Here is a 27400-nt window from a genome sequence, read left to right as displayed (position 1 = left end):
AAATTGTCACATTATTTAGGACTGACTCAAGCACAATAGATTACTAATTGCATAATTATGACGCTGGTTGAATTGGTTAACGCAGCTACTAGCCATGTAGGAATCACAGTTTACATTTTTTTCCTGACAAATCCATGTGCACCAGAGAGAAGTGCTGAAAATATTAACCTGAAATATCTGAGTGTTTGTAGAAAGAAATCTCATGGAGCATGGTTGTGTTGCTGTACAATGATTGGTTTCAAATGCATAAATTTGGGGGGAAAATATCAGCTCCTAATTATTAGCAAAAGTCAATATTTTTCTCTTTCTAGCCTACCTGTTTTCATCCAAAAGTTCAAGTCCTAAATACAAAGCATTTCAAATGAATATCGACTGTTGAGCCGTGGGGCTCAACATATGTAGTTCAATACGTAGTTCTGCACAGAGAGAATCTGAGAAGCTGTGCGAAGGAGCTGAAGCTGTACACTTCACAGCAGTCAGGTTCATTCATTTGATGCCATGTGCAAGAATTCACCAGACTTTGTTGCAAAAGTTATTGTAGCGACCTTGCAAGTCGCCTATTAACTCTATTTAGCTACTTACTAATGGGCAGAGAACAAGCAAAGTGCAAACTAGAGCTAAATCTTCAAATGCTGTTTTGCCAGTAATTAGTCTGAGGGCTCACAGGCACTGACCTGCTGTTACAGTTTGCCCGAAAACCCTGACATTTTCTCCCTGACAAAGGTCCTTTTGAATGTGAGGCTGCCATGACAGAACTGCAATTGCATTCATTGACAGCATTGCCTGGGGGAAAGAGACTCGCATATATACAAGGTGTAGAAAATACTTAATTTACTTGTTAAATCATTTCCCTGTGCTGTTTCACATTAGCACAAGTCTTTGCCAGTTGCAACTATAGATCCTAAGGCTTCAGGGAAATGATGTTGTTTTGCTCGTTTTTACAGGTTGAGTGTTAATCTTTGGTGTATTTCAGAGAGTTCAGATAGAGATCCCTGGACCTCTCTGTGTGAGTCTGTATGAGCAGATCTGGCAGGCCAGCACATGCCACTCTTCTTTTAGAGGTGGAAACAACCCAGTGCTGCTTTCATTTATGTCTAAAGTCAGCCTTGGAAGGAAAAAAGCCACAACTGTTTAAGTGTTCTACATCTTTCTTTGGGAGAAAGTGTGTTACCAGGCTTCCTGATTCAATATAGCATAGTAGGAGCTGGCTGTGCGTAACATGCATCTTTCTAAAATTTGCACAACCTGCTTTCCTGGATACCTGCTTTCTTTATGCCTATGACAAAAAGTGAAGACAATGCGTGTGACAACCATCTCAAAATGAAGATACATTTGTTTTCAAAGCCAATAGAGAGAGCTGAGAACACTATAATACAGTTAGTCCATATATGCATGCATGTATTCACACAAAGACACAACAGATAAAAGCCAGGAACAGAGAAAAGAAGCTTACACAAAGTCCTGGTTGAGTGATTATTAGTTAAAGATTCAAATGTTTGGCTTAGAGATCTGCCAGATTTCTGTTTGTAGGTAAGCAATGTGCTTTCCATGTAAGAAGTATCACTGTTGAGAAAGGCTTTTCATTGCTTCCTTTTCTGTTATTTCTTTCGTTGCCCACTGTCTGCCCATTGCTTGCATATTGTGACTGCTTAGGATGAATATATTTTATGTCAACACAAACTTGTTCTTAATCATGTATATATATAATCTTGTTGCCTAGACTATGAAAAGCTTCTAGAAAAATACATCATGAGATCCTAACACCAAATGAAATAACCATAAATTTGCATGTTATTTCTTGTTCTTCCTTACTTTACACCTGTGTGACCACTTGATTTGTAAAGTGCCAGTAAAGTAGCTCAAAAATTGGACAATAATGTTATCCTCCTTTGTGCTTACAGGCAAAAGTAATTTCAGTCAGTCAATCATGTGTTCATCTTTCAGCATCTGAAACCAAACCCTCTCAAACAGATTATATGCCTGATTTTTTCAGACATTACTGCCAGGCTTTGGACCACTGGGGTCAGATTCTCATTTCTAAGATATAAATATTATTTCTGATTTTCTATCCTGAGAGCCTTGTGACAGTATAGAGGCAAAGCCAAGAGCAGAATGCTCTCTGTTTCTCCCTAGAACCAGCTGAACAGGAGGGAAATATTCTCTCAAAAGCAAAAATCTGTGGAGATGAAAAACATTTGCCTTGACTGCGTTAACTTGCTCATAGTTGTTTCAAAACTGTTCACGAATAAAAATTTACTTAGCCTGCATTTACCTACCTTATCTCATTGTAAAGATAGGACCCGTCTCATAAGCTTAGATTTAGTAGTGGATCCAAGTTGTTCTGAAAAGTGTTTGCAAGGTTGGTTCCCTCATTCTTCTGCAACTTCATCCACAGCTTGTGCTTCAGAAGATCAACACATGACTGCTTAGCATCAGTCAAATATCCAAGAGGTCTACTGAAATGGTTGCTATGATGTTTTTTTCTTCCCTAAAAGATAGTAGGAAAAAAATATAGAGGGTACCATTACCCAAAGACAATGCTCTGTCCTCGTACTTTTACTAACAAAAATAACATTTATAATGAGGTTGCAATAGAATCAATTCAGCAGTTAGACAAATAATTTGCAGATGTTCATTTTTATTAAAAAAACCATAAGGTTACATTTCCATTCAAGTCATTGTCCTAGGAAGATTTAAGAATAAATAAAACTGTTGAGCACTTTCTCTTATCTTTCAGTTCGTAAACATAACCTTCTAAGAGAGTCTTTTGGCCAATGTTTCTGAAACCTATAAAACAAAAATAAAATGTACTTGAAAATATTAAGGCGGATTTTTCGCTTGGTTAGAATTAACATTAATTAAAATGTTATATTAATATGTTAATTTAAATGTTATTGAATTTAATTATAATTAATTACAATTCATTAATTCAGAAAATTATATTTTTATTACATGAATTAATACTTTGCATGCATTTCTTAATGACTATAAGAAATGCATAGCATTACAAAGAGGTCATCACCCAGGTGTGTTGAAACAGCTCTGCAAGTGTAAATGCAAACACTCAGTCAGGTCTAGGCCAACTGTGCTGACACAGAGCCCTCAAGTGTTTGATTTTTGTGAATTATCTCATGTTTCAACTGTTTCCCTGGCTGTGTGCATGTTCTGCAATGTGCAAGTATCTTGCTGGGCCTGATCCATTCCCTCCCTCCACAGGGGAGGTGATTGGCTTGGGTGGCTGTGGATGAGAGGGAAGTGGAAGTAAATGGAGATGTCAGATACATGAGCAAAGATGGTAAATGAGAGACAGAGGACGTTTAGAAGGAGAGAGTGCATTAAGACAAAGAAGAAGTGAACATATCCAACAGGGAGAAGGAGACAGAGGGATAACCATGTCCCAAAGAGAGGCCCATATGCCCAGGACAGCTACCTCATGCAGCTGCCCATCTGCCCCCTGCAGCTGTGGGGTCGTTTCAGGAGCAGTCCTGGTGGGCTCCAGAGGAAGTACCGCCAGCTGTTCTTGGCTTAGGGATGAGCATTGCGACATGATGTAAGGACCCTGAAGACGAGTGGTAACCAGCAAGCATGGGAGATTCCTCAGGGCTCCTGCTGTTGACAGGTCTAGCTAAAGCACAAGGGAATATGTTGTTATTCCAGGAAGCCTTAATGATTTTAGCAGTCAGCTTCCAAGGAACCTGGATTTTTTTGTTTTTCTGTATAGTAATTGCAGCTTTCCTCGGATGCTATGAATAAATTAGATGTACTTTGATATGTTTTTTAGGGTTTGTTTTGAGTATTCTGTTTTTATACAAGTGTAATCCATTACTTAATTGCAAATATTTTATTTTCCTTAAAGATTTTTTGTGTAGCATCTGTGTAATTTTACACAAGTGCCTGAGACTTAGCCAGACTGCTAAGTCTGCTCCATATCCTCTAAACAAAGGTCTCTTGTTTTGGAGAAAGGAGCTGCTTTTGCTTTTGCTGTAGAAGAGAAAGATGGGAGAAGACATATCAATATGTATATATCCCATATACACATGCACTATCTGTGTTCCTGTATATAGAATTGTAGAATGTGCGCATTGATGGATATTTGGAGTCTGTATATAACTTCTGTTTTCTTTCATGTGCTTTTGTTCTGTTTAGTATGTGTCTGAAGTAGACACAGTCACAGAACTGGCTCAGCCTGTATTTCTCAGTGTTGTCAGACTGGTGTTTTCTCATCAGTTCTTGCAAATGTTCCAGTCTAGTTCTGAAATCTGGGAAAATTCATTACGGTAGATTGCTCTTAGTGCTAGAATTTTTGGTCCCAAATAAACCTCAGCAGCATGTTCCTGATCATCAGGAAACACTGTGTGGGTGACAGAGCACTGGCACAAGTTGTTCAGAGGCTGTGGAGACTCCTCCTTGGAGATACCGAAAGCCATCAGACATGGGCTTGGCACCTGCTCTGTGTGTCCCTGTATTGGGGAAGTTGGGGCAGATGATCTCAGAGTTCCTTATCACCCTCAGCCCTGCACTGGTTCTGTTCCAAGTCAAAGCAGGTTTAAGCCTGCTTTCGTTCAGAAAAATTTTTAGAGACATATACTCATCAAGCACATCTGTCATTCCCATAGAAGACAGTAAGTGAAGGAATGAAAACTGTTTTCTAGGAAGAGCTCAATCCTCAAAATACTTCTGTTGCTATATCTCCTGTGTTGTTGCTGCCTGGGTTTGATTTGCTCAAGACTAATGGAGGCCTTCCAGCACAATGATTTGTGTGGAAATTGCTGCTGCTTTCAGTGTAACCAAGCTGTGCTGGGCAATTCCTTGGGCCTGGTGTAAGCTTCTTTCTACTAATTTTTTAATTATCTTAGTAAGGCATGCCATGCATTTAATCTAGCTCAGCCGTCCACTTGGATGACTCACAATGTTGAATTTGCTGAATTGGAAAGGAATGTGAAGCATCCAGATGACACTGGTACTGTGCAGTGTGGGGGGAAGAGCTCCAATACAACAGGAAACCAGTCCATCTGGTGCTTTTCATCTCAGTCTGCAAATAATCTGCATGGTCTTGTTGCCCCTGCCTGTTCCTGTGAACCTGCAACCTTCAAGTCAGTATCTAGGCTATGTCAGTGCAGTCCTGTCTCTCTGAGGTGCCTATATAATTCTTTGCAAAGCAGGTGGGAATGGTCAAGTGCAGTGTGGTTTCCTAAGGGCTGGGAACTTTGAGGTCACCTATGTGCTGGAAGTAAAGTCTCCCATGGGAGCAACAACAGTGGTCCCCGCTTCTTGGGTCCATGTCTTCCACTCCTGGGGCTGTCACACTTATTTCCTTCTCAACTCTCTGCTCTGTTCTTTTTAAATAGTGTTTAATCAAAGCGTGCTTGCTATCTCTGGAGTTCATGGCCGTAGCAAATCTTGACTGAGGTGGCTGACTGTTATGAGGAATCATTCCCTGCTATCATTAGCAGTGTTGCTTTCAGCAGTGCTTGCACAAATCCCATCATTGCCATACTGTATACAGTCAGTTAGTCATGTTACAAGTGAGAACACAAATGTTCTTGCAGGTATGGGGCAGCAGAGGGGGACCACAGGGAGAGCTGGAGCTGGAAAGGTCTCCTTTCCCCGGATCAGGGCTGGGGCTGCTTTGCAGCTGGAAAAATCCAAAAGTTCAAGCTGGAGAGCACTGTTTTTTAGATTCTGTCTTCTAAACTTTTCTAACAGCAGCAGCAACAACAACAAAAAACAACAGCATATATTTCTTCTTGGAGAACTTTGAAGAAAAATGAAGGAAGAGGTATGTGTGTACTCTGCAGTGAGTGATGGATCAGCTGAGGAACTTCCCTGGGTCTCCTGTCACTACTTCACCCATGCAGGCAATCAGGAGGCTCTCAGTCTCTCCTCTTAAAGTTGTTCGACTTTGTATAAACAATTGACGTTTAATAGAAGAGAGACTGGTGCTCAGGAACTCTCATCTATCTGAAGAAGACCCGCCAGGCTACTGATTCATACACACACGTGTGTTCTCAATGAATAGTTAATGTTTTATTAAAAGTGGAATAGATCCAAAGGGATGATTCAAATCTCCTTTCTGGATCCAGTGCTTGGCTTTTAGCAAATATGCTTTTTGTTCCATCAGAAATGCCATTGCTTTTACACAGTTCCTTCTTCTTTCCCTCATCTAAATGCCCTTCTTTGTTCCAGTTGATTTTTGTTTTGTTATTGGTCCAGTCTCTGCCCTCTCCTTTGCTCTTTGACCCCGTGAGCAGGAGATCTGTGGCTCCATTATATTTGAGATAAGCTGAATATGTGGAAGGGCAGAAGGTAGGCTTTCCTCTGCACTGGGCTGGGGAGGGCTCCAGCATTCCCATTTCACATTGCCTCCCTGCTTATTCAGGTTAGTCCCCCACTCTCTGACTGCTGTTGCCTGGCATGTCCCACCAGCCTACCATGAAAATCAGAAGTTGTGGGGTGACTTCATCCCAGCAGGGCAATTTTCAGCAGTGCTTGTTGCTACCTTCTGCCTCTCTCTCTGTGTGGTTTTGCAGCTGGGGATAGGGGATAGCAGTTTTCCATAGAGAAATACAGTCTGAAGTCCCATAAATAGCCTCTTCCCTACAGAGCAAGCCAGAGCCTGACCTGCCCCTAGAAAGTGACTGAAACATGCCTGCAAACAGCAAACAATTTCCAACTGCTTTTAAAGAGTGCAAACTGTAATTGAGGAGGCAGTGCTTTCACTTGGGGTTTGGAGCTGTGATATAGACACATTTCTCTGACCACATACTGACATGAAGATGCATGTTCTTACATGACATAGTTGAATTTCCTGGGGTGGAGTTGGATGGAGAAAGTGGACCCAGCACTGAAAAAGCTGAAGGAGAAGGAGTGCTTGTCCCTGCCTGACTGGCAGAGTCAGCCACAGCCTGGAGATTTAGTGGCCACCCTTGGCTGATATCAAGATCAGCGGCTTAGCAGAGCTTGCAGGCTGGTCAATAATGGAAACACAAATGCAGCCATGAAGGTTATTCATTAAAAGTTTGCTCTTAGTTATTTGCTATTTCTTTCAGCCAGCACATCAATGCTAGCTAGCCTCTCCATCCCTGAAGATTTCTCATCTGCTTTACCTTCACATGGTGATAGAAGATCTGCATAAAACAACTGTAAAAACACCCACGATAACTGGCTCCTTGTCCGACCAAGCCCCATCTGTTGCAGCCCCCAGTGATTGCATTGATATCCTACAGCTATTAAACCATTCCATATGGGAAGCCTTGCCAAATACATAACCTTGCCCACAACAAAGCCTAGTGAGGGAACGGAGATGTTAGGAAAAACAGTACAAATCAAGACAACGGTTAACAGACTGGGAGAACATGTAAGCAGTCTGCCAGTTGTAAATTGTAAATTCCAATTACCCTCTGTGTGGTGGGGAGAGAAGAATGTGAGTAGTTTCAGCGTATGCTCACATCTCACACCATTTGCACTGCTTTGTCACATCTCGGTAAAATGTTGTACACAGGCTACTTGCTGTTCTTTGTGTGAAGTAAGCTGATTTTCATGATCCAGAATAATGTGAGTCTGGATATTTCTTACCCATTTTACAAACCTGGGTGCCTGCAACCTTCTGTGCAGCCTTTGCAAATCGATTTCAAATCAAGACTTGTCTCCCAAATGTAGATTATCTGTATTACACAGAATCACAGAATTCACATGCATCCTTCGAGCACAATCATTGGCTCCCTAAAATGCTTTCCGTGTTTTGTTATTATTTCCCTATACGTACATGTACAGTCTGAGCTCTATTTCTTGGCTCCGTGAATGAACTCCCACTTCTAGAAAAATCTCTAACACACATTACTATGTTTTCCACTATTACATATGGCTTTCTTCTATCCCATGTAGCATTCAGACTAACTTGGGCAATGAAATATAAATTCAGGTAACACTATCCAAGCTAATTTAAGCTAAGTTTTGCCACAGTCGGGAGGAAAAAAAAAAAAAAAAAAAAAAGAAAGAAATGCAATTACATTGAGATTTAGTGCTTGGTTATGGAGCAGGATCTCACAGGAAATACAGTGAGAAGGAAAAGTCATTCCTCTTCTGAAAACTGTAGCCGTGTTTCCTCCAAACTTTGTGGCTGCCATTTGCCTTCAGTTTTGCCAGTGCTTTTATTAGTTACTTTGTAAAGATGCCAAAGACACTGAAGAATCTGGGATGCCTATACAAAGTGTGGCTTAAGTCTCTCCTAGGTGTGGTGGTCATGTAAAGCTATTCTGTACGAGAAGCCAAGCAATGCTACACCTCAAAGTCTTCCTTGGGGTAGGGAAATTACCGCCTTGTATCCGTAAGGCAAGAGACATCTGAGCTGTATCACCCTGGGCAGAAAGGTGGCACTTTGTCTCTCTGAGGAAGCATGGACAAGAAACCAGACTGAAAGAAGCTGGGATGGTTTTGTAGTGTACGCCTGTGCTGTACCACCTTGCTGGTACTGTGCTACACAGCTGACATTTTCCAGGCATAGGCCAAACACTATTCTTCCCCTTCAATAACTGAAATGCAATACAGCTGTGACTCACTTGTACTCTCTGGTGATGGGTGAGCTGGGGCTGGAGAGGAGGATGTCCTCTGCACCAGCTCTGGTGGAAGTGTAACCTACAGCTGCTCCCAGAATTCTTCCTCCTCCCAGGAATCTCTTCTGTATTTACTTAAGTTAGAGACTTTTCAAGGAACAGATATTTCAGGATTTTTTTCTTCAGAAAGCTGAAAAAATACCATTCATGGTCTTTCTGCTCTTACGGTTTTTCCTTAAGATCTGAACTACTTTTGGCACTTTTTTTCCTTCTTGTAAATGTCACACTTCAGCTTTTTTTTTTTTTTTTTAATCTTTGTTAATGAGTACAATTTTTTATGAGTCTGTGGGACATGTTCCATGACAGCTTTACTTTTCCTCCTGAACATGTGGTGGTTTAGTTCAAAAGGCTGTCTTTAGCAAACCAAGGCATTCTGAAGTGGATTTTTCCTGCAACTCATGATAGCAGTGAAGAGGTAAATTTAAAAAAAGAAAAGCTGTGTTTGAAGATAATTGACACTTTTTAAAGAAAAAGTTTCTCACTATGCGTTTTCCCCTAAGGCAAGGGAAAAATAGAGAGGATTTGTCAACTGTATTTTCCTTAGCTGATGAAAGAAATTCTAATAGTTACTGTAGTCCTTATTCTGCATGGATTTACTTCTTCAGAGAGGAGAGGGAGCTTGGAAGTCTGCCTATGTCCCATACCAACTGTGGTATGAGCATCTGAAGATTTGTGTTTGGTGTAATTTTCCCTCCAGTACCTCTAAGAGATGTCTAGAGCAATGTGAGACATCACTGGCTTCACAGCTAGCATTATGTCTGCAATTCATGCCTGTGTACCTTCTTTGGCATGAGTTTCCCCCATCTCTACAAGCAGCTAACAGCAGTGAGCGGAGCCTCTGGCACTGGCTCAACTAAGACAAGATCAAAGTTTCACCACTTGGAGGGGAGGAAGGACAGCAAGATTGTTGTTGGTCTCCTCTACCCTCAGAAAGGTATCATCTCATCTTCTGTTGGATAACACTCACCAGTGGCCTTGATTCAGCACCTCCAGGACCTCACCCAGAATGTGGGGACTCATCCAAAGTGTGGGACTCATCCAGGGTGTAGGACATGTTCCTGTCCTGTGTAAGACTGCAGCCGCAGCTGACTGCTCAGTGTACACATTGGAAGGAGGAAGCGTAGGCTGGACAGGAGTTGTTTACTTAAAGCTGTTTGTTACGCACATCAAAACAGAGCAGATCTTCCTGTAATCAGAGAGAGAAAGGCAAAAGATTAATCCAGAAGGGTTATTAAAGTTATTAAAACTACTTAGTCGAAGAGGACCTGGTAAGCTATGCTTTTGGCTGGCAGATTAGCCAAAAAAGCAGCCTGTTACTATCTTTGGCTAGCATTTGAGTTAGAAATGAATTTTTCTTTTCTTTTTTTTTTTTTTTTTTTTTTTTTTTTTTTTTTTTGAATAGACTCTCGAAGAGACTATTTTAAACAGGATTTTGGCAATATTGATGATAAAATGACAGAAATAGTCTTCACTTGAATTACCTCTTGTTGACATTGAATTAGCACACTCTCAAAAAGTGGTTTAAAAACAGTGGACAAAGGAAAATGAAATAAGTATAGGCAGAAAAAAATACAACAAAAGACACTACAAAATGTAAAGTAGTTAGAGTACCAAGTGTGCCCTTTAAAAATAAAAACTGCAACAAAAAATCCATTAAAAAGAAGAGAGCAAGAAAACATAGTTGTATTTTTAATATGTGAGTCTCAATAGTTTCTATAATGATGCTTCAATTAACTATGATTTATGTTCAGCTGTTACGCACTTTCTTTTTCCATGATTGTTTTGTGATGTCCTATTATTGCATTCTAATGATATTTCTGCCCAGATTTTGAGTCTGTGGCTCTGTTGCAACGTCCCACCCGCGGTGTGAATGACACTATGAGTCCACACAGCATCCTCTGGTTGGTTGCTAAGATCTTTTTTCAGCAAGAAATGTTGGCCTTGAGAAGGTGTTTTTGAACTGAAGCTAAGGAGAGAGGCTCTCATTCATAAGACGTCTTTTGCTTTTTAAATAAGACTTTTACAGCCGTTTTCCCCTTGTTTCCTATCAACATTTTTACATAAAGAAGCTAAATGGGTGTGCTGTCCAACATTCTTCCCTTCGAACTCTTGCAAATGAGTAGGAACAGGCACTGTAGCTCCATCTGGCCGGTAAATGGAGTGTGAAGAGAAGTTTTACCTTTCAATTTTAAAACAGAGCAGAGCTCTAAATTGCTATACACAGAGAGATTACAGACATAAAAAGAGTAAAATAACATATATCCTGTGTAGCAGATGGTGGGAGATGAATATTTCAGTCTTTCACAATTTTTGCTCCATTTTCCTCGAGCATTTCATGGAGCTCCATCGAGACACCTTAATTGCTATAGGATACCCTCTCTCAGCAAAGATTTCCAAGAGCATTGCCAGCTTGCAACATTAAGAAGGACAATACTTAAGCAAAGTGAAAACAACATCTTGAAAATAAAACATTTCTCTTAATCCTAAGACTTTTTCTAGAAAATCTAATGGTACTCCAGCAAATGAGTAAAACTAGGGTAAAGCATGACAATTCTAAAACTACTTCATCTTGGGTATGTGGAATGCTATGGCTCTGTGTCATGTAACCACTATAGTCTCAACTGAAAATACTTACCTGTTCAAATTGCTTGAGGAAATTCCAGCTGAGCAAGTGAAAAGGCAGAGGAGGGTGGTGGGGATTGGGAAGCAGAAGCAGCAGTATCCAGAGTACCTAGTTCTGAATACAGTGGGACTGGAACACCAACATGATCCTTCCTGTCCTTGTTGTCATACCACTGGTAGGCTTGAGGTAAAACCATGCACAGAGAAAGTCACTGCTGTGTGTCTCTAATAGGATGAAGGAAAGGGAAGACTAAAATTTATTAGTGACCTGAATATGGAGGACACGTGTTTCAGCAGGGTTTTCTTCATTTTTATTTTGTGAAATGCTCTAGAAATGTTGTAATATTCAGTCTTAATTTTCTTCACAAATACAGGTAGGAAATTCAAAAACATAGAAAGAAAACTACTCTTTCCTTTTACAAGCATGTGAAAGACTGTCAGATTTCTGCTGTTTCCTTTCCAGCAGTGATATTGAGACAGGTAGCTTCTGCTCCAGATGGGCTAAATGAGCATAGGAGGACATAATCTGGTTTTATGGTAGCCTTCACAAACTCCTGGAATATAACAAAAAGACCTCTTCAGGATGAGTGGTCCAGAGCTTTTCTGCTTCTGTTGAGCAGAAAGCACTGTAAACCTTTGATGTGCAAATCTCTCACCTGATGATTTTATGAAGGACAGATCTGGCCAAGAGCCAAGCCAGCCAATTCTCACTGAAATCACTACAAAGTCTTGGGTAGGCCCTAAATGAAAGTGGAAAAAAAAAAGTTAGTTTGTTTTTAAATTAAAATAAGAAAACAAAAGCACCACAACAGCAACAACAAACAACACGAAAATGCCCACCAAAACCCAGCAATTCCACCACATTACCATCAGGCATCCATTTGCTCTCACCCTCTGAGTGAAACCTGCCTAATGCCTCCAGGAACTCAGTCTGCGTGTAGGGTGAGAAATTACTTAGTCATGGCATACAGAAAGGATTTAGAGGAGAAAGAGAGGTACCAGGCATGTGTGTGCAAAAGGAAATGGTAGTCTGGAGCTGGCTGCTATCAGAAAAGCCCTGAAGTTCAGACACAGCTGTCCTCTTGGGGAGAGGTTTTCTGGCCGTAACATGGAGCTGCACATCCAGCTCTCCATCTGGAATGAGGATGCTGCTGTAACAGCTCATCGTAGGAGGATGTGTGTTGCAAGGGAAGACAAAGTCTGCATGTGAAAATCCCAAAATGAACCTGTGAAACAAACCATTTCCTGAAACATAAAGCTAATTAAATACTACATCATGGCAAATTTCAGCTCTGATTTTCAGCTTGAAGTCTGTTAATAGTAATATTTGTCTCTCTCATATCTAACCTCCCTAAAAATCTGGTGCCATTACAAGTCACAAATTAGCATTATTTATCACAGTCTTCTTAACCTGAGTCATAATCAAGCATTCTAAAGCGTTTTTAAATATTAGAGATAAAATTATCTTATTGTTCATTGCGTCTTTACTGTCTTTCTCAATTTAGGAGTTTTGTTCTGCTTACATTTCTGGTTTCACAGGAGATTATGTTCTTTCTCCCCCTCCCTCCTGGAAGTGCACTTGCTTGAGGCAACATCTGAGCACATGATTTTTCTATATGCAATCCTTAAACTTACGCAGATCCAACTTTTGCTGTAAAACTGATCTCACAGTACTTGGCACAAGTGTGCCATTTCCTCCTTTCAGACCATGAAATGAGCGTGACTTTCGTATGCTACAAGTAGAGACATTTGGGAGTTTCAGTAGAAGAATTTGTAATGAAGCTACATGTCCATTGCAGGCGGCACTGCTATAGTACATGGAACTTACTCTTTCCCTTTTCTCTTATGTGAAGGCCATGGAAGGCTGTTCCCTAGTGTAATTCTGAATGTGAAGAAAGACACCTGATTAATGCATATGCACACGCATTGCTCCATGGACATGTGCCTGGTTAACATTCACGTAGCTGCCAGCAATGAGCCTTCTGGAGGAGAGAACGCACAGACGTGTTCCAGCAAAGCACAGACCAAGCCTGGGGATATGCCTGTGGCATTCAGCCCTAAGGCAAGCAAGCAAATGGCATCTGCCTTGCTTTCTGTACTGACACTGTGTTATGGAAGCTGAACCAAGTATAATTCATGAATGTGAATATTTTGCTTGCTAGTACAGTTGTATTGGCAGCTGGGAAGACATCCATGTGCTTTTGTTGTAGGTAGCACCCAGGAGTACAAGCAGATACGTAGCATGGACTACATGAGAAAGACAGATCATGAGAATACAGATCATGGCCACTAGCTAAGACACACCAGAATATCCAAGCCATCTGCCTGGAGCTGGCAGTAGCAGCACAGGAGCTGCAGGGGGTGTGTGTCACGATGAACGACAGGCACCTCAAATGCCTGGATGTCTGCAGAGACGCAGGAAGGCAGCAGCTGAGCCACATCCCTCAGCTGGGAGTCTACGACCAAAACGGCCAGTCCTTGGCTGTAGTTGCTGGTAACAAGTTGTTGGCTGTAGATAAACAGTCTTTGTTAATGGGAACACAAATCAGCTTGAATAGGGTGATGTTTCATAATTTTTGGTTATCCTTCTGCCTTTTGTTGGGGACAGAAATGACTTTGTTCTTCAGTTACTAAGTCATCAGCTGTGAGAGGATATTTGAGCTCCCTCAGACTACCTTAATGCCTCAGTAATGACACAAAGGTTGCAAAAAATGGCTTTCCTGATAGCTTAACGTCTCCCTGTGTCCCCTTATGGATGGCCATTTGGTATCTGCAGAGTAGGACATATGGATGACCCTAGATCTCCCTCCAGTACATAGAAAAGGACTTTTTGGAGGTGGCTCATAGAATGTGGATGCAGGCTGCTGTTTGTGGCCTCTCTCACCCCATCCTCTGCCTCATCTCTATAAGCCTTATCACTGCACAGGCTGCATTGCCACACAGAAACATCTGCAGCCAGGATGCTCCTCCAGAAATGTCACTGGAAGGGATTGAGCTCCGCCTTGCAGAAGACTCAGGCTCTCCTCTGAGGGGCCAGGGAAGGGAGGGGACACCCAGTTTGACACTAGTTCTGTGTTGTTTTTCAGGGATTTGGAGGAAGAATGTTGTGTCTGATTTTATGGATTGTCAAAATGAAGCCAGATGGCAACGGATTAAGTGTAATACTGCTTTGTTGTTCTTGGGTTCATGACTGCACTTCCCCTGGAGCAAGGAGCCTTCCCCATGCTGCAGCCCCAGCCACACACATCCCCCTCCATTGAGTGCCCTTCCCATGGGCTCCCCTAAACCCTGCCCTAAAGAGGGGAAGAGAGCAAGCTTTGCTTTTGTGGGGACTGCTAATTGGAAACTGCTTACTTCACATGCTTCGTGACTAGATTTCTCACCAAGAGTCTGTTTGCTCTTCTCTCCATCCGATGAAATACCGGTATTTTGCAATTGGAGTGATTGGTTTGCTTGCTTGAGGGAAGCTGCTGGGTGAGCAGCTGGGCTAGTGAAGCCTGGTTTCTTACAGATTTGTGGCTGCTAGTTGGATTTTCTGATGTTTAGAAAGGCGTGAGTTCAATGGAAGTGTTTCCCATGAGGCATGAAAATATTTCAAGCCTTTTGTTGATCCTTTGGTGTCTAATAAGGGATGTATTTATGCCTCAGCTTCCCTCTCCATTTGAACACTTAAAAGGGTCTCCCTGTTTTTCCACTCTGCCTTATTTTCTTTATTCTGATGGGCATATGATATCTTTGAAACCAGTATGCTTTGTCAAAGGTAGGGTACTGAACACAGCCACAGGGCTCTGCATATGCACAGGGAGACAGTCAGGCTGAAACAGAAAGATGTGATTGCCTTAACTTTGTTTTCCCAGAAAATTGGGTTAAGGATTAATTAATAATTAGAGAAAAGGTGAATTTAATATTATGATGCTAAATATCATCCAATTTCTTAATTAAAACTAAATAGGAAGATTAATTTCCTCCAAGAAGTGTTATTCTTCCCTACAGACTTTTGCTCCAGCTCAAGCACCTTCTTCTTTCCAAAGAAGCTTTTCTGGGTGTGGGTTGCTGAGCACTGTCACTGCACTCTGCAGGAGGTGGCTGTGCTCCCATGCACTAAGCACCTACAGACTGGTGACATTCCACCAGCAAAATGAGCTCTGGCTCTTCTCCTTCGTAGACTGCATCATCGTTTCAAGTGTAACCTTATACTTTCAATTTAACTTACTCCCCCACAAGATTTTGTTACAATTTTAATATTGAAATAGTGAATTTTAATTTGTAAGAAATCTGCACTTCTTCATGTAGATCAGCGATTGCCTGCTCCAGGTTTGTGATACAGTCCTTGGGCCCAGGAAGGATTCTGACAAAAGCCTGCTGCCTTCGTAACAGGGAAAATCCACAAGCCAAATCACATCTGCTGCTTTGCTGTGCTCTGTCCTGTTCTTCCCTAGGATCATTTCTCTGCTGTTTAGAGGATTGTTTGAAACCTGTCTGGACTCCATTAATGCTCAGAGCTTTTTAGCCTTCTTTAACGCATCTTTCTCACGAGTCACCCTCTCCAGGATGACTTTCAAGGAGCTAGGTACAGATCCATGTCAGGGTGAGCTTTTCTGCATTTGCTTTGAAAGTGGATTTGCATCAGTTGCTTAGCTTGCAAATTTCTTGATGTCCAGACTGTATGCATGGCTCACACAGCACAGTGTACCCTGACAGTGTTTAGCAAAAGAAATGGGAGAGGAAGCTGGAATAAAGACAACATTTAGGGTTTTTTTTTATTACATGTTGTTATAATGTAGAATATAGATGACAGTAAGCTAGTCCCTGTCTTCAAAAATTAGTAAGTCAATTTTATACTGACTGTCTGTTACCAAGGTGCTCACAAAGGCTGGGATTTCCTGACCTTCATTTCGGTGAGTTCAGAGATGATTTTTTCTGGATTCTTGATGAGATACCCTAGTGATACAAAGCAAACTTTTCGAAGAGCCAAAGCCCTCATACTCAGCTTATAACCTCTGCATTTCACCTTCTGTCCTGGTCCAGCAGAAGTCCAAACATCAACTTTCATGTCCCCTGTACTACATGCACATTCGGAAGTTATAAATTTGAAATGTTCAAGTATTCCACTAACATGCTTTGGCTATTTTAAGAAGAAAACTCACTAATGATATATTATCTGCTAAGCAGAAGTAAGTTTGGATTTGCTTATGTTTTTATTTATTCTCAGAAGTATTCCGCATTTATAGTGAGAGCTTCTCCCCCTCAAATTCTTCTCCTGTTTTTCTTTACTGTATCCTGTTGCAATACTCCCTTTGGAAGGTCTTTTATAGAGTATTTTTTTACAGATTCTAAAAACTTCCTTCCTGGCATTTGCATTCTCTCTTCAGATGTCAAAATCAAAGATAATGACCCATTGCTGGTGTGTTGGGAAGGGAGGGGTGTGCAAAGGAATTTGCAGTCCCCGCGCACTCTGCAAGTTGACACACTTCACGTGTGGTGTGAGGCACTCAGTGTGTCCCAACAGTAGTGCACTGTTAGCCAGGACAAGGAGGAGCCATTGAAATTCAGGGCAAGCATTCTGAAAACTGTCAGTATTTTCTGATCCATTTCCCCACACACAAAGCCAACAGATCTCCCAAGGAACTTTGAGAAGATGGTACAAATCTCAATACGAATGCCAGTTTTGTACATAGGACATGAATATAGACTTGTTCTGTCAGGAACAGGGATACGTGTCATGATGCTCTGAACAACTATTTCAGTCTGAACCTTTGGATGGATAATAGCAACCCCTTTCACATACACTTAGTATCTCCTAAAGTTTGAGCACCTAGCACCTGGCAAAACAGCAGGAGAGAAGGTTGGTAGAGTTAAGCACCAGAATACCCATGCTTAACCCCTGGAGATTTGCGTCCAGCTCCTGCCATCTTATAATAAAAAACCTTTGTAACTTGGTGCCTTCCGAGGTTCACATTTGGAATGTTTTGGCAAATGTGGTCTATACAGGCTTGAAACTACAATATCAGAATGTTGTATCAGTGTTATCAGCCGAGATCCAAGGAGACAAGTGGTAGTTGTTTCAAAAAAGCTTTTGCATCATATTCCTGGATCTGAGCTTCATTTTTACCATTTTAGCAGCATTTTAAACGTACTCAGTATGGATTCTCAAGGTATAACTATGCAGGAATAAGCACACAAGGTATTTGCTGAAGATGCATTAGGCACTGAAAGCTAAGCTAAAAGATTTTCAATGTCAAATAAATCTGATCCATTGCTTGCTGAAGATCTTTCTGTGTCTTTCCTACATAGAAAGAGAAAGCACACTGTGACACTGAACCAATAATATGAGATTTGTAAGACAGCCGAAGCACATTTCTAATTTCTTTTCAGCTGTTTTGATGGATTTGCCACTTCTAAGGCATTTCATGGCACAGCGTTTGAAAAAAAATGGTTTTCTAAAGGAGTTCTTATTTGAAATGGTACTTAACCATTCACATTGTGAACTGCAGACAAAATTATTAACAATAATAATAATATTTTTCAATTAGAAAATGATCAAATTTCATTTGTTTTTGGTTGAATTTTATATGTGCCTTGTCATTATATCTATTATATATTATATAGTTATACATCTTTGTTATGGTTTTTGAAAATGTAAGCTCTTTAGTGTGGTAAACAAGTGTAATTAAAGAAATGGATCCATGAGCATCAAAGCTAAAGAACTGTACTGTGAGCTCCAAGGAAAGATTTTCCTGCTGTTTGGATGTACATCTTTTTTTCTACACTAGGAATGGGAGCTCAGCATTTTAGCAACATCCTTGGTGAGAGTTTTCTCTCAGCGAAAATCAGTCTTTCATCTCCACCTGCTCACCTGCATTCAACAAACTTGTTTAAGTGCTGTTGAAAGCCCCTCTCATCTGTCAGAAGTGGTTGAAATTGTTCCTTGAATTCAGAATTCACTGTGGGCTCTGATTACATACACAGTTATGTAAGCTGCTGGAAACCTAGAATACATCTTCTGTGCTGCAGAGCAAGGGCAGAAGCCCATGAGTGGCTAAGGCTTGGACAACATGCAGAAGATCCTCTCCCATCCTCCCATCCAGTTTTTCAACAGATCACTTTAAAGTAGAATTTGAGCTTTAGGTTGCATCTCTGAGCTAAATGTTTCCCTTCATCACCACCTCCCAGCTTGCAATGGACATTGCTAAGACAGTTCTCTGTGTGTATGTGTAGCACAAGATACAACTCATTTGTCCATGTGTAAATAGGTTGTTTCCTTTTTCTTTTTATTCTTTTTTTCCTTTTTATTCTTTTATTCGACTTTTTCTTCTTATCCAACCCATACTCAATGCACCGCATCTTCCCATGGATAAATGAATTGTCAATTTAAGCAATTAGTGTGTAAATAGAATTGTGCTGAGATCAGTGCCTAGCTCATTCATCAAAACGAAAGTTATTTGAGAGATCACAGAATCACAGAATCACAGAATGGCCAGGGTTGGAAGGGACCTCAAGAATCGTATGCTATCCCCTGTTTGCTGAGCTCACCAGCCCAGCAGTTCTCTAAGCAATTATCTGTTTAGACTGGGCTGGTCGGCTGGGCTGATCAGCAATCCCTGTACTGAAAGTATCTTCAAAGAGACTCCTTCTTTTCTGCGTGCTCCATGCCCCCAGCTGATGCCTTTTGTTGGTAGTTTGTGGATATGCTGTAACTAACAATGAACGTGACCTAAGGAATGTTTGTTTATCTGTAAACACATCATTTTTCCAGTCAGAGCAATGCTTTCCCAAATTGCTTTTCCCTCATGCTCTTACAGAAGGCAGAGAGCAGCATGGCTGAGTGGCCGTGGGCACTGCTGCATCCCGTCTACTCCCAGAAGGGCTCCGCAGAGCTTCACCATCTGTACTGTGTGAGAAAAGCAGCTGTCAGCCGTGTGCAGATGTTAATGCATTTTTTTCCCACATGAGACACATCTGCGACTCTTCAGAGTTCCATCACTGGCAAAGACCAGAGATGTGTCCTGTGACCACAAGGTACTGCAAGTTTCCGTTGACCGCAACCCAGTGATCATTCATGCCTGTGTGTTTTAAGTGGAGTCCTTGCACTGATATTTAAAATTTCATTTGCTGAATTGCACGGCAAAGCCACCTGCAAAAACAGAACTTCCCGACTCAGAAAGGAGGATGCTGAATGCCATTATTTGAACAGCAGTGTGGATATCGTATCCCAGCCAGCCTGTGTCAGCATCCCACGGGTCAATGCAAAATATCTCTGTTGGTTTTGGACTGACTACTTACCATGGAGCAAAAACTATGCTTTTAATTTGGCTTCTAATTTGTTCAGTCCTAAATGATGGAGAGATTGAATAGGTGTGGCAGAGGACAGAAATCTCGACTACTGTGAACTACCACAGCTGCATTTAAAGCAACAACGCACAGAAGGGGGCTGAGGAAGAAAATGTGGTTCAGATTCACCATGTCAGGAACAAATTAAATCACTATGGTAAAGGATCCAAAGAAAAATGTGCTTGGAATAACTTATATGCCAAAGCTAGGATTTGGAGTAATAACTAAGAGGCACTGGAATTTCTCAATAATCAAGATAAGTTCAACATAATTATCTCATCAGATTTCAGTACTAGAGGGATCAGAATGCTAGAGTATTGAATAAGCTGTTTAAGAAGGCAAAAGGAGATAAAAGAAATAATATGTACAACTCAGTGGCTTATGTATACCTAACTTAAAATCAGGAAGTGCAGGATCTTAAAAATTCAGTGCAATACATTGATGACAGTGTACAGGAACAAGTAGGGGTGGACAGAGCTGGTATTATAAATAACTGTTTTGACCCAGAAGACAGGATTATTTACTACTACTTGTGGGGGAAAAAAACTGCAATTACAACAAACTTTTTTCTCTCAGAGATTTTAACTATATTTCATTTATCTACCTGCAAAACATCACTAGAATAGCATTAAATACCGGATGATAGTTCTATAAAACAAATTGTATCGATTTCTGCTGATGATAGTTAAAAATGAATTTATCCACCAGATTGGAAAATGAGTTTTCTCAGGAAGACGTGAACATGATCACTTTTCATTCACTATAGGTAAAGATTGGACAGTCTGAAATAGTGATTTTTATGAGTTTTGTTTTGAAAAAGCCAATATCCCAAAGCCGAGGACTGCCCTTAATCAAGTTGAATGGAAGAGAAATGTGTGAATTGAAATTGGATGATTTTCAAGATGAGTTATCTGAAGAAGAAAAACGTTGTTAAAAGAAGCTGTATGGCAAAAGAAGACAAAGTAGAAATGTGTTTACACACATACAAATATGTTTAAATATGTAGAAATTTGTCTACACTTGTCTATATTTTGGGTGTGTATGTATGGATATGTATGTGGGTATGAATATATAGTACATTTAAATAAAGTGCGTGATTACATATTGGAAAAAAAGAACTAGAAAAGGAGAAAGAGACAACAGAAGATACTTTTGTGTTAGGGGGTATGGAAACTGCTAGTAAAGGTTAGAGCAAAATCTATTCATATCAAGCAAATGGCGTTCTGAAAGAGTTCTTCAGTTGCATAAGGAAAAAAAGGCAGTAAGGATGTAGGCCCAGAAGGGGTTGAAGGTGTTAAAACTGTTTGTAGCACAGTCTTGGATGGCTGAAATGTTCATTACGTATTTCTGGCTTATGTTTGGAAAGAAACAAGATGATGTTACATATATCACGTGAGAATGATGTGCTATTTTCCAGCCCATCAGCAATTTAGGGAATGCTGGACAGTACCTACTTCAGGCTAACAGCTTTGAACCAGTAGATCATATATAATCTGCAGCTATGCAGCATTAAAATAATAAGAAAAAAAAAGGCTGAGGAATTATTAGACCTACTGATGTTCATTTTTATCAAATTTTGGTATATTTGAGGAATTTGCTAAGACTGAAAACATGCTCACATTTGTTCTGACAGGGTAATTGTGATAACAGCAGTATAGCTTGCCTGGCCTCACTTCCAGGAAAGTAATTAGACAATGTGATAAGGGAATTGAAGTAAGAAAGAACAGGAGTATTATTAATGGCAGCCAATGATGTTTTTATGGGACATAGGTCTTGACAGGTAAACTTGGCTTATTTTTTTAAAGTAGTTACCTGGTTGTTTGATAAAATAACTCGGTGGGCATAATAAATCTTGAAAGGTGTTCAAGTCAATATCCCAGAATATTTTGCTCGGTAAATGAACCATTTTGCACTTTGGTATGTTCATACGTCATGTGGCTAAGAACACGTGTGTCAAAAGTAAAATTAAAAAAAAAAAAAAAAGAGGGTTTAGAGCAAGCATAATTTGTGCACTAGTAAGAGATGCAAATACTGGATGGGTAGGGATCATTCAGCCAGTGAGGAAATGTGTAATATGGATTGATGATGATAACCTTTAGCAGTGTCATCAGATTAGGAATGAATTTTCCATGTGCTTTCACAATCACAAACGCTTAATTCCCAGAACAAGAGACAAGTGAACTCCTCACCTTTTGTTTCTTCAAGGTGCTCTTCCATAGAGACTCCAAACAGGACTAAACCCAGGGCAGCAAGGTCTACACAGTTGCAAAGCGGGGGACACGCAAGAAGTTGGGCAAGATTTTCTTTTCTGTTCTAATCTTAAAGTCCAGGAACTGTTCCCAGAATATAAGCCTGGCTGTGAAAGTCCATGCCACACAAAGGTGGTCTGTACATACTGCATATCTGTACATGCTTTTGGAATGGAAGCTTTACTGCATCTCAAACAATTCCCTTTATTGTCTCTAATAAAGTATGGGAGAACTGGTGAGATGCAAGGACAAATGGTAAAGGTGATAGGACAAGAGGGAATGGCTTTAAACTGAAAGGAGAGAGATTCAGACTTGAGGTTTTTTTTACTCAGAGGGTGGTGAGGCAGTGGCACAGGCTTCCCAGAGAAGCTGTAGCTGCCCCATCTCTGGAGATGTTCAAGGTCATTTTGGATGGGGCCTTCGGCAGCCTTATCTGGTGGGTGGCAACCAGCCCATGGCAGGGAGTTGGTTCTAGTTTATCTTTAAACTCCCTTCCAACCCCATCCATTCTATTATTCTGTTATTCTATGATATGCAATTTTGTGCCAGAGATTTCCTTTATAATTAGGAAGAAGTCACTAAGTTTCTGTGCCTCAGTTTACTCCCTTTTAGAAAGTGAACCTGCTGCTTTCCTCAGCCCCTCCATCCATGCCTGCTGCTGGAGAGACATCCAAAGGTACTGTGCAAATGGTTTCTTCCAAAAAAAAACCAAACATGCAGGTAATTAAAAAAACAAGGGATGGCATAGAACTGATGTTTCTAATGCTTCCATCTTGCAGAAAGCACTCACATTGTCCTGGTCAGAAATCCACCCGTACTGTGAACTTTGACAAGATAAATATAATTGTCCTGGGATTGGTTATGCAACAAGCTTGCTTTGCAATTCAACTAATGAATGCGCTGAGAGCCCAGATTAATCTTTTAACTTGAACAATTTCTCCCAAGGGAGAACATATATAGCCTGCTCTCTGTAATATTATCCCCTCACAACGGCCAGAGTGACTTTGCCACTTGAATGTTTGTTTTGCTTATGTATGTATAGCTCGTGTTTTCACAGATTTTTTTGGAGGAGGTGGGAGGCCTGGAGGCTTCACTTGAGATTGTACAGCTGGATCTGCAGGATTTCACAATCAGATCTCCTGCTGATGGATGCTATGAGAGCTCTTTAGTGTGATTATTTTAGCTGCAGGTATGGCTAGACTTTATCCAGTAGGCCTATATTCAATTCTGTGCTCTCTTAGCCCAGCTGTTCATTTCAGAAGGTGATAGTTCTAATTCTGATACTGCTACTTGTTCATTAGCTGAAAACAAAAGATTATTTTAATCCTATGGCTTTAATTTAATTAGGAAAATAACAAAGATTTTCCTAATCTCCTTCTAGAAGATGTATGCTGCAGAATACAGAAAAGACAGTAAATTCTCATGACAAGAAAAACTTGACTTCCCAGAGTAACATCTACTGTGTAAGAATCTCGCTATCTGTTAATTGCACCAAGTAGGCCAACTTTGGAAGTCAGCATCATATTTAAACTGTCACTGTGTAGAGAACTGCTAGCTTAACATTGCTGATTAATGTCTGCAGAGTCCATAGTCCCATTTCCAAGCAAACTGTCAATGGTACTCAGTCACCCCAAGGGAGCTCATAGTACAAGCACTTGGCAAAGTTTCCCTTCATGTTTTGTGATCCAATTCACAATGCTGATTTTCTGGAAAGGGGAAACAAGAAGAGAAACTAGACATGAAAATACTGGCCTTCATTCTGGAGTCATTTCTAAACCACATTTTTTGCCCCAGCACTGGTTCCCATTCTCTGGTATGCCTCTACAAGCCAAGATATAGATTCAGAGCAATCCCACATGACCGCGATGGTTCAGATACTGCCATCTGTGCCAGATGTGGGTGTGACCTGCCACCATTTACTGGAGAGAAGCCAGGTTCATCCCAAGGGACTCATCTCATTCCAGCTGTTCTGTCCACACTACACCAAGCTTCTGATGCCCTTCCTTATGAACCCCTCCCAGTCCTGTTGCCATCATCCATACATGGCAGACAGGAAAAGACACTGAACAGCACTGGAGATTTCTTGTGAACTTGAAAGAGATCATGCAGCTCAGCCCTTTTGTGGGGTCAGGAACATAACAAGAACTGAAGATTGGTCTTGTATTTCCTGTTTGCAAACCATCTGTTGGCTGAGCAAGGGCAAGGGCTGGAAGAGGAGGGACCAACAGCCTGCATGCCCCATTTGTTCTAACCTCATGGAGCTTCAATGAGGAGAAGGCAATATCAGTGAAGGACAGCGTGTCTGGAGGAAACAGTGACCTTTTCAGAGCCTGACACAGACGGTATCCATTACAGTGTTATCATCTAATATTTGACTATTACAATTTTCCAGTGCATGCTTGCACAATATGTACTGCCAGCAGATGCAGCATATGTTGAAATCACTTAGCTGACATAATAAACCTAAATAAGGCCTAATACAGTGGAGTTTATGGTATGTTGTCCTGGAAATATTTTCAGTAGTGAAGCTTAGAATATCTGCAATTTAAAAGGCCTGATCTTACACTCATTTTGCATAGGCTGAGACAAGCTGTTCAGATTGGTTTTAAAATTAAACTAAGCAAAACATTTGATTTCTGCAGTATATAAGGCTATACCAGGAAATTAGAAGTTTATGAACCCTGACAGATCTACGAGATACTACTGTCATTTCAGTGCAAAAGAATGAATCATAGTAGGAAATACTCCCACTTTTTTATGCTGTTGATGAAGAAATCTATCAATAGATTCTTTAGCCAGCTGTAGGCAAATGGGGGAATCTGTAAATAATGGAGTAAATGAGCTGCAGGTGAAAAGTGATCCTTTTGAGTTCCACCCTAGAGGGTGAAGAAGTTTTAGCAGAGGATGTTCCATTGAAGGGTGTAGCTCCTCAGCTGCTAGGTTCAGAACCAATGAAGTCACCTTCTGGGGAAAGTTTGCTAGGTAAGTAGAAGGAAGTACTAATATAAAATTCTAGAGTACCACTTTAGAGAGGAATGGGTGCCTGAAATAGCTGTTTGGGCAAGCAAGAGAGTAGAGAGCCATTCTTCTGAGCAGAGACTCAGAGTTTGAGAACGTAAATAGGAATACATGTTGTGAGATGAGAAAGGCTATTAGAGCAATCCAACAGAGCTGGCATGAGAACAAATGAGTTTGAACTGGCCTTTAGTCTGGAAACTTACAAAAGCATCCCAGCGGTGGAAGGGGGGTGAAAAAACTTGGCTAGTTTCTAAATGGGAATGAACTCTACAACTGGGAGTGACTGATGTGGTCACCTACAACAGCAGGTCTCTGGGCTTCCTGACTGAGGCAATCAGCCTGGAAGAGACCTCCCCTGTAAGGAAGGATTTAAGCACATGCTTTGCTCTGTGGGGATGTACTTTTTAACGTTTCAGCTTCTACGGCTTACGCATGTTCCTAAAAAGTGTATTACATACGCATAGCTCAATGCTATAGGTAGCCAAAGTCCGGGGCTTGCGTATCTGGCCTTGTGACTTCTGTGGGAACCTAGATTCCATGCAGGCTCTGGTCCATACTGTATCCATTGCAGGAGCAGAGCAGTGCCCAAACTTCAGCGTGGGCTTTGGGTGGTAATGTATCAAGCACCATTGGTAGACTCCTTCTGCATCTCCTTGAGCAGCCTAGGGCAGAGGTGCTGTGATGGGCGTGAAAGCAAAGGCTGCTGCAAACAAGGCTGAGAGGGTGACTGTCTTGTGAGGTCTTACCAGCATACAACTCTTAATGATTTCTTAAATATTTAGCAAGGGATTTTATAATCACCAGTAGTAAGTATGCTTTTAAAATACTTGAAAGGAAACAAATTTGCATAGAATGAATTAGAGGCCAAGACCTGTTAGCCATAGATGTTTTTATGGGAGGCTGGGGGCTTTCTTCTGGCTGTTTTCAGAGGATGCGTCCAAATCTGTCTCTGAAGTTTTCTTGCTTCTTTCCTTAAGGGAAAATGCTTATGATTGCTTAAGTTATTGCATTTAGTAGTGGTACATGTAGCTGAATCATCAGGGTTTCTTTTCCTCAACTAGAGTTACTTTTTGAACAGAAGAGCATTTTGATACCACTGCCATCATAATTGCCATTCACGCTCAGGTATCTGCACATCCTATCCCTTCCTTCGTTGGTTTTTCTCTTGGAAATCACTGGTTAAAAGGACTTAATGTAGTCTTTATTTCCTGATGTTCAGATAATTCGTAGAGCTTGTATTTCTAGCAGCTGATACCCTAGTTCTCAAATTGCTCTCACATGGTTCCCTGCTCCCCAGCTGACCACTCCAGGTGTGTGGGAATGAAATGGAGTTGCAGCTGGCAAAGCGCTGAGAAGGCCCTGCCTCTGAGCTCTGGTCTGAGGCTTTGTCCTCCTGCTCCAGGGGAAAGACAAGTGTTTTGTTTTAAACCGGCTCTTAAGAGAGTTTTCTGGTCCAAGTTCAATCTGATCGTAAGGATGAAAGAAGAAAGGAAACACAAAGCAAAGCCAAACTGAAAATGGACTTTGGCATATGCCGGAAATAAAAGCCAAAGCTTCAAGTTACATTGTTGTCTGAGCAGCCTGCATGCTCATGTTGCCTGCAGGAGAAATAACTGGAGGGGTGTGGTTCTCTAAATCGCTCAGGTGTATGCACTTCAACTTTTATTTTGCCTCTTGACGTGCTGTAGGCTGCCCTGCGTGACACAGCTGATGGCTGCTTTCCTTCAGGGATGGGACCCTACTGCCAAAAAGCAGTGACCGTACACCACTGGGACTCTGCTAGCAGCCAGCACCAGGCACAGCCAGGCCAGATGTGAGTTTCAAGGTTTGCATTCTTTTTTTACTGATATTCTCACTTACAACCTACCATTTGGTCCAGAGAAGAAAACAGAAAAGGAAATACTCAGGCAAAACAAACAGCTCCCATTTAGGGCAGTGGGGAGAGGATAAGAATTTCAGCCTGTGTCCTAGGAAGTACTGCACAGCAAGGCAGAGATATTCCTTATGATATAATTAATGATTTGGTCTCCCTATAATCCGATGCAGGGATGAGATGAGATTGCTATGCTTGAATGCTGCTTACTACCTTGCTGGGGTGCAAAAGCGCTGTGCTTCATTCATCACCTCTTAGATGTGTTGTCTTCATTTTGCTAGGAAAATCTGTCTTCGACAGGAATGTCAGATCTAACCAATTACCTGTGGAAATGTGCCAGTTTCACTGCAAAGGCTTTAGCTTAGTGTTTCATCTTCTGGAAACTCATGTCTCAAGAGTTAAAACCCCAAAAGTCTTGTAGAGCCATACAGTTTAAACGTATAACTGCAGCTGAGGTGAGAGAAGGAGAGCTTTATTTGCTATCTTCTGCTCACTTTCTCCTCTACTTCCAGTTCTTAAAGAGTTCTGTTTTCTTTCAGTACTGGTATGTGCAATGGTTGCAAAACTGTGAGTACATGTGAATATATGAAATCTTACAAAAGTTTAATGCGTACAGATGAGTCTGATCACATTTGTCGAAACAAGGTCCATGTACAGACATGGAAACGCAGAGGTCAGGACTGCTGTGAAGGTGC

General features: G+C 41.1%; 1 protein-coding gene across 5 annotated transcripts in view; it reads left to right on the top strand.

Annotated features, from left to right (window-relative positions):
- LNX1 (ligand of numb-protein X 1) overlaps nucleotides 1–27400 on the top strand; it is a 143618-nt gene that overhangs the window by 39868 nt on the left and 76350 nt on the right. For 2 of the 5 annotated variants that reach the window (XM_042811561.1, XM_042811558.1), the window contains exon 1: nucleotides 26521–26645. The exons of 1 other annotated variant lie outside the window; for it this stretch is intronic. The gene's annotated coding sequence lies outside the window, so the exon portion shown is untranslated. Of the gene's footprint in view, nucleotides 1–26520; nucleotides 26658–27400 lie in introns of those variants that run through there. 2 more of the 5 variants (XM_042811557.1, XM_042811562.1) reach the window with 1 other exon arrangement.

Source organism: Centrocercus urophasianus, unplaced genomic scaffold, assembly GCF_019232065.1.
Source record: "Centrocercus urophasianus isolate 14NV4802_14NV808 unplaced genomic scaffold, USGS_Curo_1.0 seq_13, whole genome shotgun sequence".
Taxonomy (NCBI): Eukaryota; Metazoa; Chordata; class Aves; order Galliformes; family Phasianidae; genus Centrocercus; species Centrocercus urophasianus.
The sequence above is the reverse complement of the archived record's forward strand: the minus strand, read 5'-3'. Positions and strand labels throughout refer to the sequence as shown.